We start from the raw sequence: 20946 nt of genomic DNA on the forward strand, positions 1-20946 counted from the left end.
ATGCTATTCATCAATCTAGCATTAAAATCCAATTCACCAAAACTAGACGATGTCATTTCTTCATTGAAATTTAGAAAGATTTCCACCAATTCAAGTTTTCCAATAGTTAAAAAGCAAAAAGAAATATACTCGGTCATTTTAACCACTTCCACTTGAAATAATAGATGATGTTCAATTGCGGAATACTTGATATCTGCATACTCATTTACTTCTTTTCATCAACGTCCACCCTTCGTCTTGTTCCATTATTAGGATAAAAGCACTCATATTCGCAAATATTAATATAATATATATAATGTAAATCAAATCTATTGCCAATTTGATCAAAAAAAAGAACCTAACACTCGGTAATATTTTATATTGTGAACACATTTTTGAGCATTATTTGTAAAAGTTGTAATTTTAATCCTTCGACCAAGAGAAAAACCGAATTGGAATTTTCTTGGAACAGAGGGATTTTACACGAAATATTATGAAATATTTCTCTTTTTTTTTTGTTTTCTTTTTTCGTTTGAAATCACTAGGATCGCATAGATGGCCATTTCTTCGCGCGTCATCCATCTTTATGTTATATGGATTGTCATCTTTTCACATGCCTAGTTTATCTTATGTTACAAGATAACGTATTAGTATAGTTATCTATCTAGCTTTTCACAGTGCATTTTTATTAATGCATTTTTTTTGTATACACTTTATTTCTGTATACAGAATTTAATATAAAGTAGAATGAAATAATAATTTATGCATGACATATGCACAAGACGATTAGTTTAAAGTGGCAGTGAGAAATTAAATTAGATAAAGAAAAAAATAAGAATATACAATAATTTTTGTTGTTATTTTTCTTAAAGAAAATCTGAAAATAAATGAAAAATTTCTTTTAAAAATTTTTTAATTATTATGAATTAAAAGAAACTCGGAAAGGAAGAATAATCAGATAGTATAATGTTTGGAAGAATTATAAAACATTATAAAACTGCTTTTAAATAAGTATTAATGGACAAGTATATTTCTTGATATCTGAATAATCTGGTTTTTATTATTAAGTATCTCGTAGTAATATATCAATCATTTTATCATTTCATTCCCATCAGAAACAAAAACATTCTTCAAATTACCATTAATATTCCGATACACTGTAATCATTATAATACGATAAACTTATCTTTTTTAACTTTTCGAAAATCGAACGAAATACATCTTTCACATTCTTCATACATTAATTGAAACCGAATGGGAATAAATTTAAACTTACCACTTATTCCAATATTTAAATAACAACATATAATTGTAATCAATTTTCACTTACAAAAATTGAAAAATTTTAATCAACCTTGTTACTACCTTCGTCCCACCAAAATTTCTCTGCACCTCTTAAAAAATTAGCCTTAAAAATTCGGTCCGCCACACCTGTATCCCTCCTAATTTTCAACACGATTCTTTTTCGAACCGTTATATCGATTCCTTTGTAAACATCTGCGCGATTGGTCGCGGCCGATTCTCACGAGCGAGCGGATAGGGAAAGCATCGACGAAAGCGCGTTCGGCATTAGCTACGCGTACAGGTGGCGACGTTTGACACGATGCACCGGCACGTTCCCTTTCGCGATTATACCGATCGATGCTTCCAATTACGCGGCCCGTTGCGCCACGATAGTCGACAGGATCGTCTCGCCTGGATTTTCCACCAGTCGCGCTCGACCTTTGGAACGAATCGTATGGGGGGAGGGGGCTCGTTTCGCGAATCGACGAGGAGCGACGTATAATATGATCGGGTGGACCGATGCGCTTGACTCGGAGAGCTGTTATCCGCGTGGAATTGATCGATCGATCCCTCCAATTACGCTTAATGGCGATCGGGCCTAGACGGTTTGTGAAACCGGTGAGCAATGTATCAACGATTGATACGTTGCCTTGGAAATTATCGTTTTTAGAGAGGAAGAGAGAGAGAGAGGGGGGGATTAGGCGTAGAACGGATATTTTTTTTATGACCGTACTCGAGTTTAATTGTTATTGGTATGTGTTTCGGGACGTTGTTATCCGATTGTGAAATTGAATTATGATCGATTTCACAATTGTAAAATATAAAGTTTAACGATTTAACGTAATTTAACGATTATATCGTATATAGAAATTTTAGAAATTACGAAAAATATTTTTTTGTGTAAAATTATTGCTTCGACTTAAACTTTGAAATGATAATTAAATATATATTTTATATCGAGTTTATCGAGTCGATAAATCTTTATTTCAATTTTTGACGGATCTTCCAAGTATTCTCCACTTGTAAAAATTTCGTAGAAGCAATTATTTTGTTGTCGACAACAAACAATATAAAATACGTTTTATTACACTTTATTAAATTTATTTTACACATTCGGACTCTCTATTATCCGAATTAATTAATTTAATTCTTCTAAAGGAGCTCGAGCATTTCTTAGATCGAGTTTCTATTTATAACAAAATTGGAATAATAATTTGCACAAATTTTTTTAATATACCAATGTAATTCCATTCGAAGTTCTTTCAATTTTCTTCGAGTATTTTAAAATGAGAAGATATATATTATATCTTCCTTTCGATGTATTCCTCTACTGTTTCTTGATTATGTAACATCAATATTACCGTATTTTTGATCCTATGCAGTATCGCAATAAATGTTTTGAAATATGTTTCGTTCTGTTCATTGATTTCTTCAATTTCGTGGAATGAAATTTTCTCCGTACGACTATATTTTTGCCTGTAAAGATATCATGCAATTGAGATAATAAAATAATCATGTATTAGAATATAATGAAAATTAGAAATTGTAATAAATAATATTTTTATAGTTTGAAACTAGTTAAATGTAACTTGAACAATGTTTTAACAATTTTTTTATTATGAAAAATTATAAAATTATTACATTTAAAATTGTTATCTTTTAATTTAATCGTAATAATTTTAATTCTTTTTCCTCAACGAACAAAAGATATTTAGTCAAAATTTTGTTGATACGATTTTCACTGAAGATATAATATTTACATATGTATTCTATTAAGTATTCATCATTATTTATCATTATAATTCAAGATAAATCCATATTTTGCTTCAAATGTACGAATTTTATGTCTCGATTTTTATGCTTATCTGAAAAAAAAGATAAAAATAAGTACACTTATATAATTTTTTTTAGAATTATAATATTGGAAAATGTACAAATTTTTGCAGAAACAGAACAAAATATATATAATCGATATACCGATATTGGAATAAATAATTCAAGAGAAAAATCATGGAATCGATTTTAGATAACTTAATTTCTATTTCCTGACACGAATTCAACTCCTTCGAATATCCTTCGAATGAGTTTCTCTTTCGATTCATCTTTAATTCTTCCAATACTTACGATTATATTTGATTGAATAGGAATTAATAAGCGAATCAATGTGCTTCGCCAACGAACAATTAATAACATATTAGCTGGTCGTTTGTGATCGGGAGAATTTCGAATAAGAGAGACACAACAGATTTATCCTCTATTTCCAACGCCTACCGCCATTTTTCTTCTTACTTCTCACGCGACGCCATAAATCACGCGTCACATTGACGATTTAATATCGGTTGTCGTACAGAGTGTATTTAATAATTCTTTCGCGACACCGCGGCAATAACCGCCACCTACGAGATCGATATAGGCGATAACCACTATGCAAAACCGGCATGAATTTTACAAACCCGCTTAACCCGGCAATAACATCCCGCCATTGGCCAGATGGCGGCCATTTGTAATTCCATTTCGCCCTCAAAAGATCTAATTAAACGATGTTTATTAAGAAAACGCACGATCTCGATATCGTAAAGGATTAGACGTGTTTGCAGAGAAGGTGTTGCGTCCCTTCTCAAACGCCAATTGAAAGAATAAACGCATTAGGGACGTATTCGTTCAACACTTCGTTGACACAGCTGCCTCTCCTTACGGTTGACACGGTTCTTCGAGCAAATCGGAGTAAAGGAAGTGAAAATCCTGGCACAAATGTGTTTTTAATAATCTGGGGGAGCTGGCGGTGAGAGGAGAGCGGATCTATCCGTTGCAGAAATTAAAAAAATTATACTTTTTCATTCGATATAACTGTTTAATCGATGAGAAAGAATTATTTTTTTTAAATAATGTTTATTTATTCTTATTTTATCAATCGAAAGAAAAACAAGTTTGAACCGTGACTATCGTTATAATATAATTCGATATAGTAAGATTATCGCAGATGATTATAATTGAAACTCCTATTTCAAAAACCTATCTAGTTTTGTTGCAACTTATATAAGAAATAACGTTTTTATGAGGTTTAACGATAAACTTTAAATAAGTAAAGTAATAGAAACTCTGATCCATTTCTGTCTATCGTTAACGAATCTCAAGGATATTATCGATGTTATATTGATCATGATTTTGAAACAAGATCTACGTTTCTTATTACACAAAATCATGCTTATCGCACAAAAATATTTCTTGTCCACATTTTTCTTTTTTTTAATATGTCTCAGATATTAAAAAGCAATGAATTCCAAAAAGTTTGTCGAAGTAGAGGAAGTACTAATATAGACGAGATGATATTAGATGGTTGTTAATTAGGCTTAGTCGATTGTGATGCATCGGCGATCGTGGCCTTATAGGGAACAGCGTTTAAAATAAATGGAGGATCAGAGGAGAATAAAGCAGCCAGCTTAAGAAGGAGGACTGAATCTTGATTTTCCATCTTTCTTCCGCTATTTATCCTTTCTCCTTTGACAATTATGATTTCTCTTTATTACCAGCTTGAGAGTAACTTTGCTTCATTTGGAATTATGCTTGCAATTTTGTTCTCGTAATAGGATAAAGGAGAACGAGAAATATGAATTATTAACAATAATTCTTATTTATATGTGTATATATATATATATAAAATAGCTCAAGTAAAATGACTTTTTGCAATAAATCTTTTGCTTTTGTCGCAAGAATATTAATATTCGTAGAAAAATTATTCTCCTTTGATATACATTAAATAATAATTTTACACATATAATTTTGAATATCGGTATACATTCGATACGAATCTGAAGGAAAAGAGACTGTCTTCTCATCGTTATAAGGTAAAAAAACTAAATATATCGTGATTGTAATATCACTTAAGATGAGAATTCATAACCTATCTCACTCAAAAATTATACCGTCTTATGTGTATTACTATTTAAATTTAAAAAAGAATCTCTTAAATTTTACGATATCTATATATATATTATTTCTCTTCTATGAAATTTATCATATTTTTATTCATCCACGTTTCATCTTATCTTACAAATAATAATAATAAAAATTTCCATTTCCAATTTTCTTTGCAGATGGCGCGAAAATCGGTATTCGATTGTTCTTAATTCGGTGTAATTAATTCGAGAAAGAGGTGGATATATTATCTGGCGGAGAATCGATAGAGAAATTAAGAAGCCCGATCAAAAGAACGACCGTCTTCTATCATCTTGTTTTCCTTTCCTTTCAACGAACCGTGTCGAACGATCGGTGCAAGAATCGGTTCATCGGAGGATGCCTGTTCCGCGTTTTGTGATTCCGTTCTCGTTATCGTCCTACTTTTTACCGCAGGCTTTCTCGTAGGCGGAAACGGAATGGTATAAAACAAAGCGAAAGAAGAGGCGATAGTTGAGCGATCGTCGAACCGGGGAATCGAGGGGAATAATCGTATTGTCTCTTAACAAAAGTCTCGTTCCGATGAAACGCTGTCGCGCCGCAACTTTCCCTCTCCATCTCTCAATCTCTCCTCCGTCCAAGTAATTAATTGTCCGGTGTGTAACTAATCGCGGGTGTCGTTACCTCGATCAATCACTCATTAGAATGGTAATTAACAATAATATCGTCGATTAATCATCCGAGTATTTATCGATAACATTTTATACCGGCACAATGGCCGAGATAAAAGGTTACCGAGTGGTACAAATTTATAATCTTTTTCTTCTTCTTTTTTCTTTTTCCCTAGCAAAAGCAGTTTTTATTTGAGGATTTCTTAATTCCTTCAGGTGCACGTAATTAATAATAAATAGAATATCGTTCGTACGTTACAGTATTTTGGTTGATCGACAGGTGTCGGCGAGATGTTATTAAATAAAATTGCAAGATCGAACTGCTATCGATAATTCATACTGCATAGGATTACATCTCCGCTTTGATACGCCTTTCACCGCCACTCCCGAATGCTTTCCCTGTTATTGCGGTATCGTTCAATTTGCATTCGATTGATTCGCGGAGAAAGGAGAAAAAAAATAAAAGGAGCGATACGCGAGAGGCTTTTTCCAAATTTAGAATATATATATATATATATCTTTGTATTTAATTGTATTAAAAATTATTTTTTGACGAGAGAGAAAGATTTATCATTTTCTTTCAAATGTTTCTTGCAAATTTTTTATTTCAGTATATATATATATATAGGAATATAATTATACGTCTGTAAAGAATTTATTATTTTAATTTAAAATAAATAAGTTTTCTTCAATTAAAGAATTCCATTTTCATCAATTTGAATAAAAATATCCAGACTTATAAAAATAATATTATTTTATATTGCATAAAACAATAATGAATATATATATATATCAAAATCTACAATAAATCATAGTTTTCTTTTAATCAAACGATGCACCTGTTCCCAACGCGTATATTTTTTATAATTTATCTCATAAATTGTAAGTACCAGTATTATTGCACACCGGAATATACATCTCCATTATCCGAACTAATAGAAAGACAGCGCAACAACACAACACCTTCGAACCATCAAAGTCCTGTTTCCACGAATATTCCAAAGTGACGAGCTATATCATCGTTCAATTCAACCCCTGTTAATCTACTATTTCAATTCTGCAATTTAAAATATCCTCCTCTACGTTCCAATTTCCATAGAAACCACTATTTTGAAAAGTAAAAGCTCTCTCTTATATTCCTGATATATACTCCAAACAAAAATTCAAGCAAGATATTTGAATAATTCCACCATTTCTGATCGTTACGAAATCCTTAAATCGCCGTTTCGAGATTATCGATACACGCAATAATGGCGTCAAGCTTGATCGCATTCGGAACAAGCCGGTTTCGATGAATCTCTGCTATCGAAAAGTCGCAAGATCGAGCCGATATGTATATATATATATACAGACTCGTAACTCGGCGAAATCGATCTGGTTTTTCTGGCCACGCTAATGCGACTTTCAACCGCTGTCGTAACTATTATCGGCGATGTTTCTCTCGCGTCGCGGAGAGCTTATTATATTGCCGGTCGCGAGCCGTGTCGGCCGATCGTTTCACGGTGATTGGTCGTCGGATTCGTCGCGGTTGCGGCGTCTTCGTCGCAAAGAACCATTAAAATCGACAATCGCCGACCGCTCTTTCTTCCTTAACGGCGATTCTCCTCGCGACTTTCCCTCTATTTTCATCCTCCTCTGTCCGCGAAAGAAGGGGGCGAAGGCGCACAGTCCGGTTTGCGATCGTCGATTTAATCGTTTGGATTTGTCGAAGCCTCGGACGGATCGCTCCACGACGAGACGAGATTAGTCGATTTACGTTAATGAGGGCGAGGGAGAGAGGGAGAGTCTTGTTAATTACGACCGCGAGGCTAATTTGCCGAGTTCGATCGCGCTTTTAATTCGTCATTCCATTAGGCAAACACACCCGTTTCCAGCGTGGCTATGTTATAAATGATAATTATACGTCTGTCAGTACGAGTACTTTTTTTATACTTTTTCCTCTTTCGTTTCCTTTTCCTTTTCCTTTCTTTTTTTTTTCTTCTTCTTCTGGCTTTTATCGTTTTTCGGCTTCGTGGATCTTCGTGGTGGTAAATGATAAATGATAAATCGGGGAAAAAGTTTATAGGTGATAGGTTTTGTATTTAACATAAGTTTCGTATTAACATTCCTTGTAAAATTATCAACAATTATCGGTAGAATCTTCCGACTGTATCCTTGAACTTTACCATTCTCCCTTTGGTAAAATTCTTCACTTTCTTTTCAATTAATAATGCTTTTTCTTCAATTTCAATTTATTCGATAGGCAGGAAAATCTTATTAGTATAAAATATATTATGCTTAATATAAGTAAGAATAATTATGATTGAAATAAGATAGAAAAATTTAAAAGTAATCATAAAGTTTTATAATGATTTTAAGATGTAGCGGAATATATGTAATATTAGAAAAAGAAAAAAGAAAAGAAAGAAATTTAAAGCATAGATGGAGGATCATAGATGGATCGAGAAAAAATAATTTCAATTTTACTAAAATATCTAACGAATCCCTGTTTAACCCTTTCTATTAGCAATATATGATACAAATTTAAATTTCCAAATATTTTTAAAATTACTTTTATCTCCGTTATTTATTGTTACAATTAATTTTTTTTATTCCCTCCCTCGAATGATGTCTTGTCATCACGAGCCTACGAATGATCGATTCGTAGCATCAATAGAGAGAGCAGGGTAATTATTATTATCACGAGAGAAGCGTATCGACAAACTTACTCAATAAGTAAAGCTATTCAAAAAGGGTGGAGTGTATCGACTACAGGGTACGCAACGATCGAACTATTAATTTTCTACATCGATTGTTGCCGTGTAATTAATATATCAATCTAGAAAAGGCAATTATTTCGTGCACACTATTCTAGACCAGTCGTTTGTCGAAAACGCCGCTCTATCATTTGTCTAGTCGATAGCCGCCGCCCTTTGCCACGCGTCACGCCACTTTCCGCCCTTTCAGTTATTCTCCCGATCACCAGTTGCCGCACAATCCCCCTGGCTTCCAACGTGTTGGAAAACATCGAATCAGAAATAATAAAACGAATTACACGGCCCTGAATAAAGCGATAATTCAATTCGCTGTTTGAACCAATCGTTCGATTTCGATCATCGCGACGGTATCGTTCCCCTTTCGAATTCTTTCTTAATTATTTTTACCGACTTTGAAAGAAAAATTCGTTAATTGATTAAGTTAATGTCTCCTTCGAGCGAAGCTGTTTATAACTGTATTTTTAGTATAAAACTCTTTTTATGATTCGTAACAGAGGGAAAAGGATATTATATACGTTATATTTACACATTGTTTTATGGCAATAGAGAAATTTAAAGGTGATCTCTGAACACCTGCCGGTTGAAAAATATTTCTAGAGATATTATTATTATTATTAAAGAACTTGTGCAAAATATCGTAGCACTTAAATATCGTTAAACGTTACTAAAGAAATCCGTATGAAATTGTACAGAAGAATTGAATCGTTCTATTTTTCACATTAATTAAATCAACGAAATGGAATTGAAGTTTCGACCACCACACTGTACACGTTGTTCGAAACGTGATCATCTGGTTACGTATTGGCCACGAAAACAAGCTCCAGGAAGCGGGCTTTCCCGAGAAATCTCGGGCCTCGACGAGCGCTGATTTATACGAGAGCCCATCCTGACGAGTCGATGTTCGTAGAACTGGTGGAACGCAACCCCGACGACAGAAATTGTTTTCCAAGAAAGAAGAGGCATCCACGATCCGTGTTACTCAATACCGTATAAACCGTCGAAACCCTCGCTTGAATATCGCACCCTGGGGAATCGCGATGGCCGAGTTTCCGGGGTTGAGAACGAGACCACCCCCCAACTCTGTAACCGCTGAGAGATCCGGAAATCGTTCATCCGTCCATCGATGATACGGATCGTTTCGCTCGTCGCGTTTAATTAATGCATCGAGATGATGTACGAGTTGTAGTATTATTTAAAGGAAAGAAAAAGTGGAAGAATAATCTTTAAAAGTTCGCAAGTTGGAAAAGAGTAAAATATTATACGAAATTATTGAACATGGTGGAAAATAACGATTATTTGTAGAAATAAATTATTTTATTGCGATGATTTACTTTGAAATTATTTAAACTTTGAGTTGAAAAATTGTTATAATTTGCTAACAAGTGTTTCTTATATTATATATTCGAATTTTAATTTGTATATTAAAATGGAATAATCTTCTATGAAATAAGAAAGTTTCATTGATTTTTGTATAAATAATACAAAATTAAATTCGTAATCTGAATGTCTTAAGAAATAAAACATTTTAAAAATATGCTCGTTATATTTTTCGTATTAGATAAACTTATTTCGGACCCTGTTTTTTCCTCGATTTCCCAATTAAAGGTGTGTAGATTTCAACTAATCTCAATCTTACGCGTTAACACATTATTAACGTCAAATTCTACTTTACTTTCGCGATATTTCCAGCCTACAGCGATGTTGCGATATTTCCGCCATATGAATACACGTTTACAACTTTTATTTATAGATACCTTTATAAACCTCTTTTCATTCAATCGACAAATCGCAACTCTTGAAACGAAGCAAATTTTTTTACTTTCACTGAAATAATCACCTTACATCACGAAAATTACTCCTTATTTGGATTAATTCGACGCAAAAGAGGAAAAAGGGGGGGAAAAAACCGACAATTATTTCTTACTCAACTTACTTCGTTGCACACCTCCACTTTACTCTTATTCGCAAACTTTGCACGAAACAATACGAGAATAAAAGAGGAAGCGGTCCACCACGGTCCATCCGCCGTTCCTTCCCCATCGTTTAACGCGTAAGCGTGGTTAACATTGTTACATTGTCGCGGGAGAATCCTCTTGGGAACGTTGACTCATTTGCACAGGCGAATATACGCGCAGGAACGAGGGAGGGAGGGAGAGAGAGAGAGAAAAAATGGTTAGTGGCTTCTAATTGCAGAAGTGACGACGCCGTAACTAATGACCGGGAGACGACGTCCTGTCAGTATCCGCGACGAGACGGGCGCCCCTCGACGAGGTGCGGACGAGCGCGCATTTTAAATACTCGAATGAAAACCGTGGTGGCTCCTCTTTCTGCTTCCGGCGATCCTGTGTTTACCGTTCCGTAGAAATCGTTCGCCGCCGATCGCAGATCCTTCTCTCTTCGCGTAAACGAGGTAGCCTCTCCTCGCTTTTTATGGGATATTTACCGCGCGAGCTCAGTGTATACAGCGTTTATTCGCTCGTGTTTGATTAGGTAGGGCGGAGATTAGGTCTGAATTTTTTAGGAGAGTCAGGTCAGGAATAAATTGTAATATTTCAGTCTCGAAATAAATATTACAATTTGATACGCGAGGATGGGTGAATTGTTAAATGGAAAACGATAAATTATACGTAATGACGAAGAATCTTGGGGATAATTAGGCTAATCGGCGGCACGTGAATCGGCCGACTGTCTTTCGAGGATACGAAAGACGGCGAAAGGCGGGCGAAAGGCGCCGGAAATAGAAACGTTGATGGGTGACGAGAGGGTGAAGCGAGGATGGAGCAAGATGGAAATCTGAGAAAGAAGTCGGTTTTAATAAGATGGCAACGCGGTCAAACGGCTCTTGAAGCGCCTGTTATTTCAAGAGACGAGAAAGAGATGTCTTGTCGGCAGCGTTACGTTCTTGCTTGCATCGTGCGCGACACGTTCGAGGAATTATGTTTTCGCGACACAACCCTCTCAAAACATTGGATCCCTCGTTTAAGAGAAGTTTCCATTCATAGATGGTTAAGTTAACTTCTCGCCCGTTCAAAATTAATTAATTTGATGCAAGTAGTGATAATTGTTTCTGTCCTTCTGGATTTTACTGGACAAATTTAAAATTATTTAAATTACTTGCTCCCCGTAAAAAAATGCTTCTTAATCATTATTTAGTAATGGAAAGACTTTTTTTATTATATTTTTGTAAAAAATACGTAATATTCTTAAAATAAAAGAACAATAAGATAGACCACAATTTAATCTGATTTTCGAAATGAGAAAGAAAATGCTTCGAACAATCCAAAATTCATTATCAAAAATTTCTCATTGCATATGATATTTATATATCATTTATATAACAAACAAAGATAACATCACGCGTGTTTAACACGTTTATCCCATTCAGAAATGAAAATTTACGCGACTTCGACCAACAACTTTGATAATTGACACATTGTGAGACAGATTCCCACGATTGGATCGCGTCGAAATTCCATTACTTATTGACGTTGACAGTTTCGCGTGAAACTGCTACTAGGAAAGCAAGTTGGAACAATCATCCGCGTTAAGGGCGAGCAGAAGGCACGCGCGAAGAAAATATATCTACTCTGGACGACGGGTGAAGGCAGTGCAAGGGGGCAAATAAGTCGGTTCAGACAGGTCATAAGCCCGGCCACGAAGAGGAAGAAGAACGAAGCCAACTGTTCGCGTCTTCATCAACGGCCCCGTGAAGAGGGACCACCCATCAGGAGCAATATCGTTTCATCAGTCGCTAATATCACTGCTTCGAGTGGTTCAACACCTTGTAACGCCAGGTGGGACGTTAACGGCGCCGCAGGAAGCCCTAATGAAGACAAATCTTACCCAAAATGGCGTCCATACTTATTTCCTGCTCCGCCTTTCGCTTTCTTCCTCCATTCTTCCTCCGCTTCTTTTGTTCCTCCGTCTTTTATCGAGTGTAATTAATTCGTCGTTCCCAACGTTTCGATGAATTTCCCATAATTACATCCACGATAATCGTGGAAACCGACGATTCTTTTCGTCGATCGCCAATTTTACAACCGGGGAAGTGGTTTTCAAGTAATAAAGGACACGTGAGATAAATAATCTTTGATCATCTGTAAGTGATGAACCGTGAGAATGAATTTCTTGCTAAAAGAAGTGATATTATTTGTTAAATTGTTCATATTTGCCTGTTATAACTATCGATAATAAAAATTATGCGATAAATGTTAATTTGAGGAAATTATTAAAATTGGAAAAATTTAATAAAAGCGATTTCTAATCATCATCTTGAAATATATTGTCAGAGATATTGTTCTGAATAACTTTTCTCTATTTGGTTTTAATTTTTCTTATAAAATATGTTAATATTATATTTTAATACTTATAACACATTTGTTAGAACTATGTTACTAGCCCAAACTTAATAGACTACACACATTGTGTAAACTTTCATTCGAGAAATCAATTCTCTGTTTACCTATAGATACGTTAAATAAAAATAAGATTAAGTTTAAATTAATTTATTGTATCCAGACGCCACAAGAATGCTAAAGTATACAATTATAGGAATTCATTGTAAAACTGTCGATAGATTTTGTACAAAAATCTTGGAAATTAAAGCCAAGAGATGGTATTTTAAATAAAGAATTTTTGTCACCACAAATTACAAATAATTCTTTCTCTGACGTGAGAGGAGACGATGAATATTAATGAGCTATAGTGTAGGTGAGATCGATAAATCGAATCAGTTGACACAAATTGTTCGACCTGATAATTTTCTAATCAAGTCAGTAAAATATTTTAATAATTATTTACAAAATTCTTATCAATTTGAATCATTTTGAATAACTTTTCTCTATGACATATTGCTGCCATTTGATCTTAGTTTTCAAAATATTTAAAAAAAAAACTTATAAAACTTTTATAAAATATATTCGTCATGATGAATTCTAGCATATCTAAATAATCGTTTAATTCTTATACAATATAATCCAAATAATAGAAAGAAAAATTAACGAATTATAGGTTAGATTAAGTTTCGTTATTACAGATTTTCACAAAAATTCATCGTGACATGAATTAAATTATTTCGTTTGATTGAAAATATTACATTATATTTACAAATTTATATAATTTCGTTACGATTAGAGCACAATCCAAATGATAAAAAGAAAAATTAATGAATTAAATCGTACGTCGTAAAGATTGAGTTTTAATGGCGACTGCATTCTTATATAACCCGATCTAAACAATAAAACCAAGAAAAAAAATCAATGAAATGAATTAAATTATTTCGACTAAAGGTGTCATAAACATTTTGAAGCATTTAAAATTACGCGTAACACGTGTTAAAAAGAAAAATTGTTCATAATCGTTCCAAGACGAAACGCGTGTCTTTCCATTGAATATAATCCAACCGATACATTTCACACTCGCCAAGGATTTCCAACTTACCCTCGAGATGTTTAATCGAAGAGACGAACCGTTTCCACGAACATCAAAGGCGCGCACCACAGCACGTGCTGGCTACGAGACGCGCGTATTCGGGACGAGGAGCCGCGAAGAGGGAGGGAGGGGGGGATAGAAGAAAATCGCATTTATAAACCGGCGAAAAATCAAACGATAAATCTCCGGCTTTGGGGTTGTGCGGTTCTGCCCTTGGGCCTAAACGACTAAATAAGTGTTCCAATTTCAAAATTACCCGCTAAACGATTTGTGGGCCGGCAGAAAATATATCGTTGACATGTGGGCAAAGCCCCTCGGGTTAGCCGGGGGAGGAAGTGGCGTGAGATGGAAAAGGACGGGGGGAGGGGATCGACGGGCGCAGACAGACGGAGAAACGCGGGGAAGGGAGGGGGCGAGCGGAGGGGCGGGGAGGGAAAGAGCGAGAGAAAAAGGACGCGCATGGTTGCCGCTGGGAGACAAATGACCGCCGACCGACGGAAGACACATCCAAATTGCTCCACGGTGTCGCTGTCCCGCCTCTTTTTACGTATGTCTCCCCCCCTCCCTTCGCGTATATATTCTTCACGTGGTGGCTTGGTCACGAGCGAACGACCTATTAGCAAAATATTCGGGGAAGCGGCGACGCGTGCCACCGGCGAGCTTTTCTAACGAGTATTTTGATACCGGCGATGCCTCGGATGTTAGCCCGTCACCGGTCAGCCTCTGTCTTATTTATAGGACACTCGTGGAACCCGCTTCCCTCGCAACGAGTATCGGGAGGGGGTAATTGAGTCTTCGAGGGGGTGGTCGCTCTTTTCCAAGTAACTCTTTCGTAGAACTCGGATTTGCCTCCGGTTTTCGACGATTTCGTTTCGATTTTGGATACGTTTTTTTCACACGTTCGTCGAAGAATGTGATAATAATTGATGATGTAATATCGGGGAAATTGTTTTATACGTATTTTAGATTTTTAACAGTTTTGGAAGAGTGGATGAAGAGATTTTTTTTCCAAGTAACTAATTGTAATTCTTTGTCGCTCGGTTGATTCGTCAGTCGTTTCAATTTTCGAAAGTTGGATTGTGGATGAAGTTTATATATTAAGAAATATTTAATCCGATAATTGAAAAGATTGTTGCTACTTTAGATTTTTATTGGAGAGACGTAATTAAATCGCTTTTTTCCAAGTAGATATTTAAATTATCAGATTCTTTGATTTCGTTTTATTATTAGTTTTGAATTTAGATGACACGAGAAAGAAATTGAGATATGAAAATGATATTAAAAAATGACATCGAAAGAATTGGCATTATTTTATATTTCTAAATTTGAAATACTTGTTTTCAAAAGGGTGATTATTTTTTTTTTTTCTAAATTAGAAACTTGGATCGTTTCTTATATTCGAATAAGTTTTCGATGAATCATTTATAAATGTGATAATCAATGATATCGAAAGAGAAATTTATCAAAAAGAATTACTTTTATTTTAAAATTCATTTCTCTGAATTTTGTAGAAAATTGCTTTTTTCCAAATAGCTTCGTATCTGCTTAAAAACTTGAATTGATCATTTTATTTTCGAATTTGTGTTCGAAATCACCGATAACAGAAGATTAATTTATCGATCGTTGATATCGAAGGAGAAATTCATTAAAATTTCAAGATTGAAATTCTTTGATTTTTCATTTTCATTATTAAATATACTTTCATGAATTCAAATTCTTAATATTTATAGATATTCTACTTTATATTCTGATATTTTAATATCCTGATCATAATTTATTCGTGATATGAAATTAAAGATATCGTTGTGATAATAACAATTAAATGATTCATGTGTGCGATTCTAATTATTTTTATTGGAAAAATAATTAAAAAAACATAAGAATAACGAAATAATATAATATAATTAATGAGAATATGCTGTGAAATCTATGATCAAAGATAATTATCAGACATATTAAAAATTAGCGCAATATACGATATACATTTATCTATAATAGAATAATAGTACCATAGAAAATATGATAGAAGATCGTTGAAACGATAATAGAAGCTCGAATCTAAAAAGTAAAAGTGTAAACTCTAGAATTGATTAAAGAAAATAAATTAAATTCAAGGAAATAATTGATTAACAAAAATTAATGTACATCATCGTTATCATAACAATTAAATATTTATAAAAACTAACTTTCGAGTAAGTACTACACGAGTACAATTTAAATTAATAATTATTTTATTTGCTTCGATCTATATTTTATTTATGCGATTTACCAATTAAATAAAGAATCTTTAGATATAGACAAATTGTTAATACCGTCGAATGCTTTTTTTTAAATAAATAAAATTTCGTATAAAGAAAAATAATTCTTCTTTCATCGAAAAATTTCTTTATCCGACAAATTTATCTCCCTTTCTATTAATAGGTAATACGTGCATAAGTATAGACTCTTAGCAGTATTTCATATTACCGTTATTTTACCATTTTCTATCGATGTATTCTATTTCAATTCTTTTTAAGCACCAATTATTAGCAATACGTGCTGTGCACACAAATAACTAGAACAAATATATATATATATATCTTATCTTAAGAACGCGTGATAATGTATAACAACATCGAATAAATCGATTAACAGTCGATTAAAATACCTTCACCGAATTTTCCACTTATCACGATACAATAAATTTATGGGATCGTGGAAGTAGCCACGTTCAATCGAGCAACAACTTTTATTGGATCCGTTTGCACTGTCCTTTCTTTTCCCTCTCCCCTCCATTTCTCTCTCTTCTCTCGCGATTCATACCGCTAACCGGTCGGCTAGTTTTTCGTCTCGCTCCAAAAATCACGTCGATGGGCTTGCAGGCCGTTCTTCGAGTATACCTGTCCGCTGCTCGATAATTCCGTATTATACACGCTTCTACTTTCTTTGCGATCGCTCCTGTCCCCTTTGTTCGTGTATGCCTCGATATCTGAAGTGGCTACGCATCGAACGGATACACCTTTCATTCGATATTCTTCTGTTTTTTAGCAAAATTCGTAACACCGTAAAAGTGACCAAGGGAAATAACGAAGAGGCAGTAAATTTCAAGTGAGGTGAGATGTTGAGAAAAAGAAAAAATTTAATGTTGATAAAATCGATATTCTTGTACCGAGAGATATTAAAAGATATTACGATTACGATTTTGTAATAATCCGTAATTAATCAATTACGTGTACGTTTTTATTAACGGAAAATTATGTTCTTGTTATCGCGGTACATTATCTCGTGTAAATTTGAAAAGCAAAAATCGAAATGAAGATTTATCGATAAATAATCAATGTGAAAATACTGTTTTTTCGATTAATTTCTTTTTTTTTTATATAATTTTAAATCCAAAGCGATAATTTCGCAAGCAATTTTTCTTGATTCCTTTGTTACAAATGGATTTGTTCCCCTCTTTCCGCAAGATCTTCAATTATTACGAATTAAACGTTTTAGAATTTGTAAAGATTAGTACTTTATAAAGTAACACTTAACTTATTGTTGGATTGAGAAACGATTATGCAAAAAAGCAATTACCGAGTAACGATCAACTGGAGAACGGAAAAACATGGTTATTTCAAATTCTTCCGCATGCATCTGAAGAACGTAATGATTTTTGCGCGGTCGAATGACGCAAGAATCTTTTGTGAATGACTAAGAGAAGAAAATGCAACATTTCATGCGTTATTGTACGAACAATACACGTTCTTTGATTTGTTGCAGATTTCTTTTTCGTTATCGAAATCTTTTCTTCTAAAAAATAAAAGATACTTTTATCAATACATCTACTTTCAATTTCATTTAGATATGTTTATATGTTTTATTGAGAAATCGAAACCTTTCTCTTTTCATTATTCTTTGTATACTTTCCAGAAAACGAATAGTCGTTAAATACGATTGAATCGAAATACTTTAAAAAATTATCTGTCCAATGAGTCAGCAGATCGATCATTGTTCTAAGCAAGAAAATTGTATTCACGGTTCGACAGTTTGAAATTAACAAGAAACTGTTACCAAATAATTTATTAAACCGTTGGATGATCGTTTCGAGATCGATGTGGCTTTTAATTTCGGCGTCTATTCCGTTCTACAAGATTCTTAAATGCTCCATCCATAAAAAAAAAGTAAAAAATATCATGGATATATGCTCGATATATCTTATAATTAGTTTTGAAGTGATAGAAGATTGAAGAAAATATTCGAAATTCCCGCCTTGTGCTTCGACACTCTTCGAAATGCTCTCTCAAATCCATTCCTTATTCCTTCTTGCACGTTATTCGTTTCTTTTGCATACATAATAAGATTTCAAATGGCCCCAAATTCTAATGGCTTAGAAATCGAGTAATCATGGAAGCCATTAGATAAACTAAAGACGTATTCTAATTTTAAAACTAATTATAAAATTCATGAAATATATGTTTTTTATATATGACATTTTTTGCTCGTTTTTTGTGTGCATTCTTATGAACGTATACTTAAGAATCATAATAATCAAGTATTTGAACGATTTTTGAGGAAAATTAAAATTAAAATCTCGATCATGTTTGAAATGTGTTTGTTTATCCTGATTTATCATTATCATCGCAACTTTTATTAGTTCTACGCGAATATTTCGTTAAAAATATTTTATATAGGTATAGCAATTTATATGCCACTTATTAATTCGTGTATAGATATTCTAAAGTTTAATTCAATCTTTGTAATTCGAAAAAATTTTCATTTTAGAAAAAAACCTCTACACAAAGTCGAGATATAAATATGAACTTACTGTAAGTTGTTAAGTTATTTTTAGAGTAACTTGACTTTTCTAAATCGAACTATTATCTATATTATATATTCAAAAAATATAATTATATAATATATACTTATATGACAAGTTTTGTTTTCCATGTTTCATCATCGAAATATTAAAATTTTCTTTGTTAAGAGAATGCATCCATCCATAATAATTCGAAGATCTTATTCCTTAATAAAGATATCGATTGTACATAAATATATTTCATCAATCTTTTAAAATTTGAATTTTTACGCAGAAAAAAAAATATACAGTTATCGTCGTTTCATTTCGCCACTTGTTCACCCCGATTCACCCATAAAAGGTCGAAATTTACAAGACAACACACGCGGTTTCGATCCCATCGGAGCGCGAGATTAAAACGCGAACGCGAAAGTAGAGAAAGATGGATATTTAGAGAAAAAAAAGACGAGTCAAAGATGAAATTCCAAAGGCTAGCCTATAAAAGGGTAGCCCGTCTCTCTACTCTGTCGCAACAGTATCAACAGCGGATGGACACGCCAATTGGCGTGCGGAAACTCGGCCTGGCCGGTGGTTCGAGCGGCAACGCGATGACTTCCGCTTGAAGGGCCGCCGTATGTCTGCGGATTAACGCGTTAAAAGAAAATTTACGTTGATAGCTTATTAATGGCGGACGCGAGACGAATGACGTCGGTGCTTTTAATATATTCGCGGCTGTAATCGGCCAAGAGATGCCGACCAAGGAGGAAACTTCGAAGTTAATGACGCACGACCGCTTTGGAACTTTGTAATCTGTGCCTGTAACAACATCCTTCACGATCTTTCGAATAGTTTCCTCGTTTTTCCCTTTTTTCTTCGCTATCCTTTTTAATGAAAGATCCTTCGAAAATCCTCCTCTTCCTCCGTTTCGTTTCGTTTCGTCCATTTTGAAGAAACAAGGGTGGGATGGACAGGGATAACAGGCCTCGTAATGAAGCACGCATTTCGGCAGAGTCATTGTATTAATCGAACGACCCGTTCCTGGCCACCTGTGGTCCACCTCTAGCCAAAGTGTACGGCAGGTGGTCCAATCGTATTCCTCTTTTCGTGATCAACGATATCGGAAATGATGAAGATTCCATTCGTCCATCTTTTTTCTTATCGGCGAAATGTCTTTCCTTGGAGTTTTCTTAGATGGATATCCTTCTGTGAAAATATTTTTTCGAGAAATTGATTCAACGTACGTTTAAGATTATATACTTAAGGTTATAGATAAGCTTTAATAATTTATTCATGAAATAATAAATAAACTTAAATATTTAGAACGTAAAATAATAGTAGTCAAAATATAATGAAAATTCTTCTCTTTTTTGCCCTATGTTATATTGATAATGGTAAGATTAAAAGATTAAAAGATCTTAAGAGTTCTCGTAATTTGTTCTTCAAATTTTTCGTTTGTGTATATCTTAAGAATAATCTTTAAACAAAAATATTGCATTAATTTACAAATACTCATTCGAGATATAATCGTATGCTACTTTTACGTCGTACGTATAAACATAAGTTATTACCTATGATTAATGCAAAAAGTATTTATATTCTACACATCCTTAAAAGCGTTTTTTTAATGTTAAGTTCATTTTCATCAATGCCAAGTTTTTAAAATCATATTAAAATATTAAATGATATAAAATTTAATATATTGAACCTAATTAATAAGTATGTAAATGTTATAATAAATCTACTGGTATCAGTTTATGTATTTTCTGTGTCAAACGAAAATGACTGGCAATAATTTTCGAAATATAATATGAATGTTATTAATTTTACTAATAATCATAAGAATATATTTTTAAAAAACATTGGAAAGATTAGAAGACATGAAAACAGTAAATTTAATAGTATAGACCTTATCTTGCGAATATTTTAATATGACGAAAGAAAATTATCAATCAAGGATAAGATTTTTTTAAATTAATTTAAAAAAGGAATACGATATATTCATGAAAAATACATTTTTGGAGAATTGATTCTAAAATAAAATAACATAAAAATAATCGATACAAAAATGTCGGTCAAGATTTATTTATTAACGTATAACATTAATCTATATTTCTATATTCATTTTGGTTTTTAAAATCGACTTTCAAATCTATCCTATCTTCTATTTATGTAT

General features: G+C 33.5%; 1 protein-coding gene across 2 annotated transcripts in view; it reads left to right on the top strand.

The window, feature by feature from the left end:
- The window catches only part of LOC108003639 (lateral signaling target protein 2 homolog), a 67261-nt gene that overhangs the window by 40003 nt on the left and 6312 nt on the right, over positions 1-20946 (top strand). The window lies entirely within an intron of this gene.

The sequence above is a fragment of the Apis cerana genome, linkage group LG1 (genome assembly GCF_029169275.1).
Source record: "Apis cerana isolate GH-2021 linkage group LG1, AcerK_1.0, whole genome shotgun sequence".
In the NCBI taxonomy this organism is placed as follows: Eukaryota; Metazoa; Arthropoda; class Insecta; order Hymenoptera; family Apidae; genus Apis; species Apis cerana.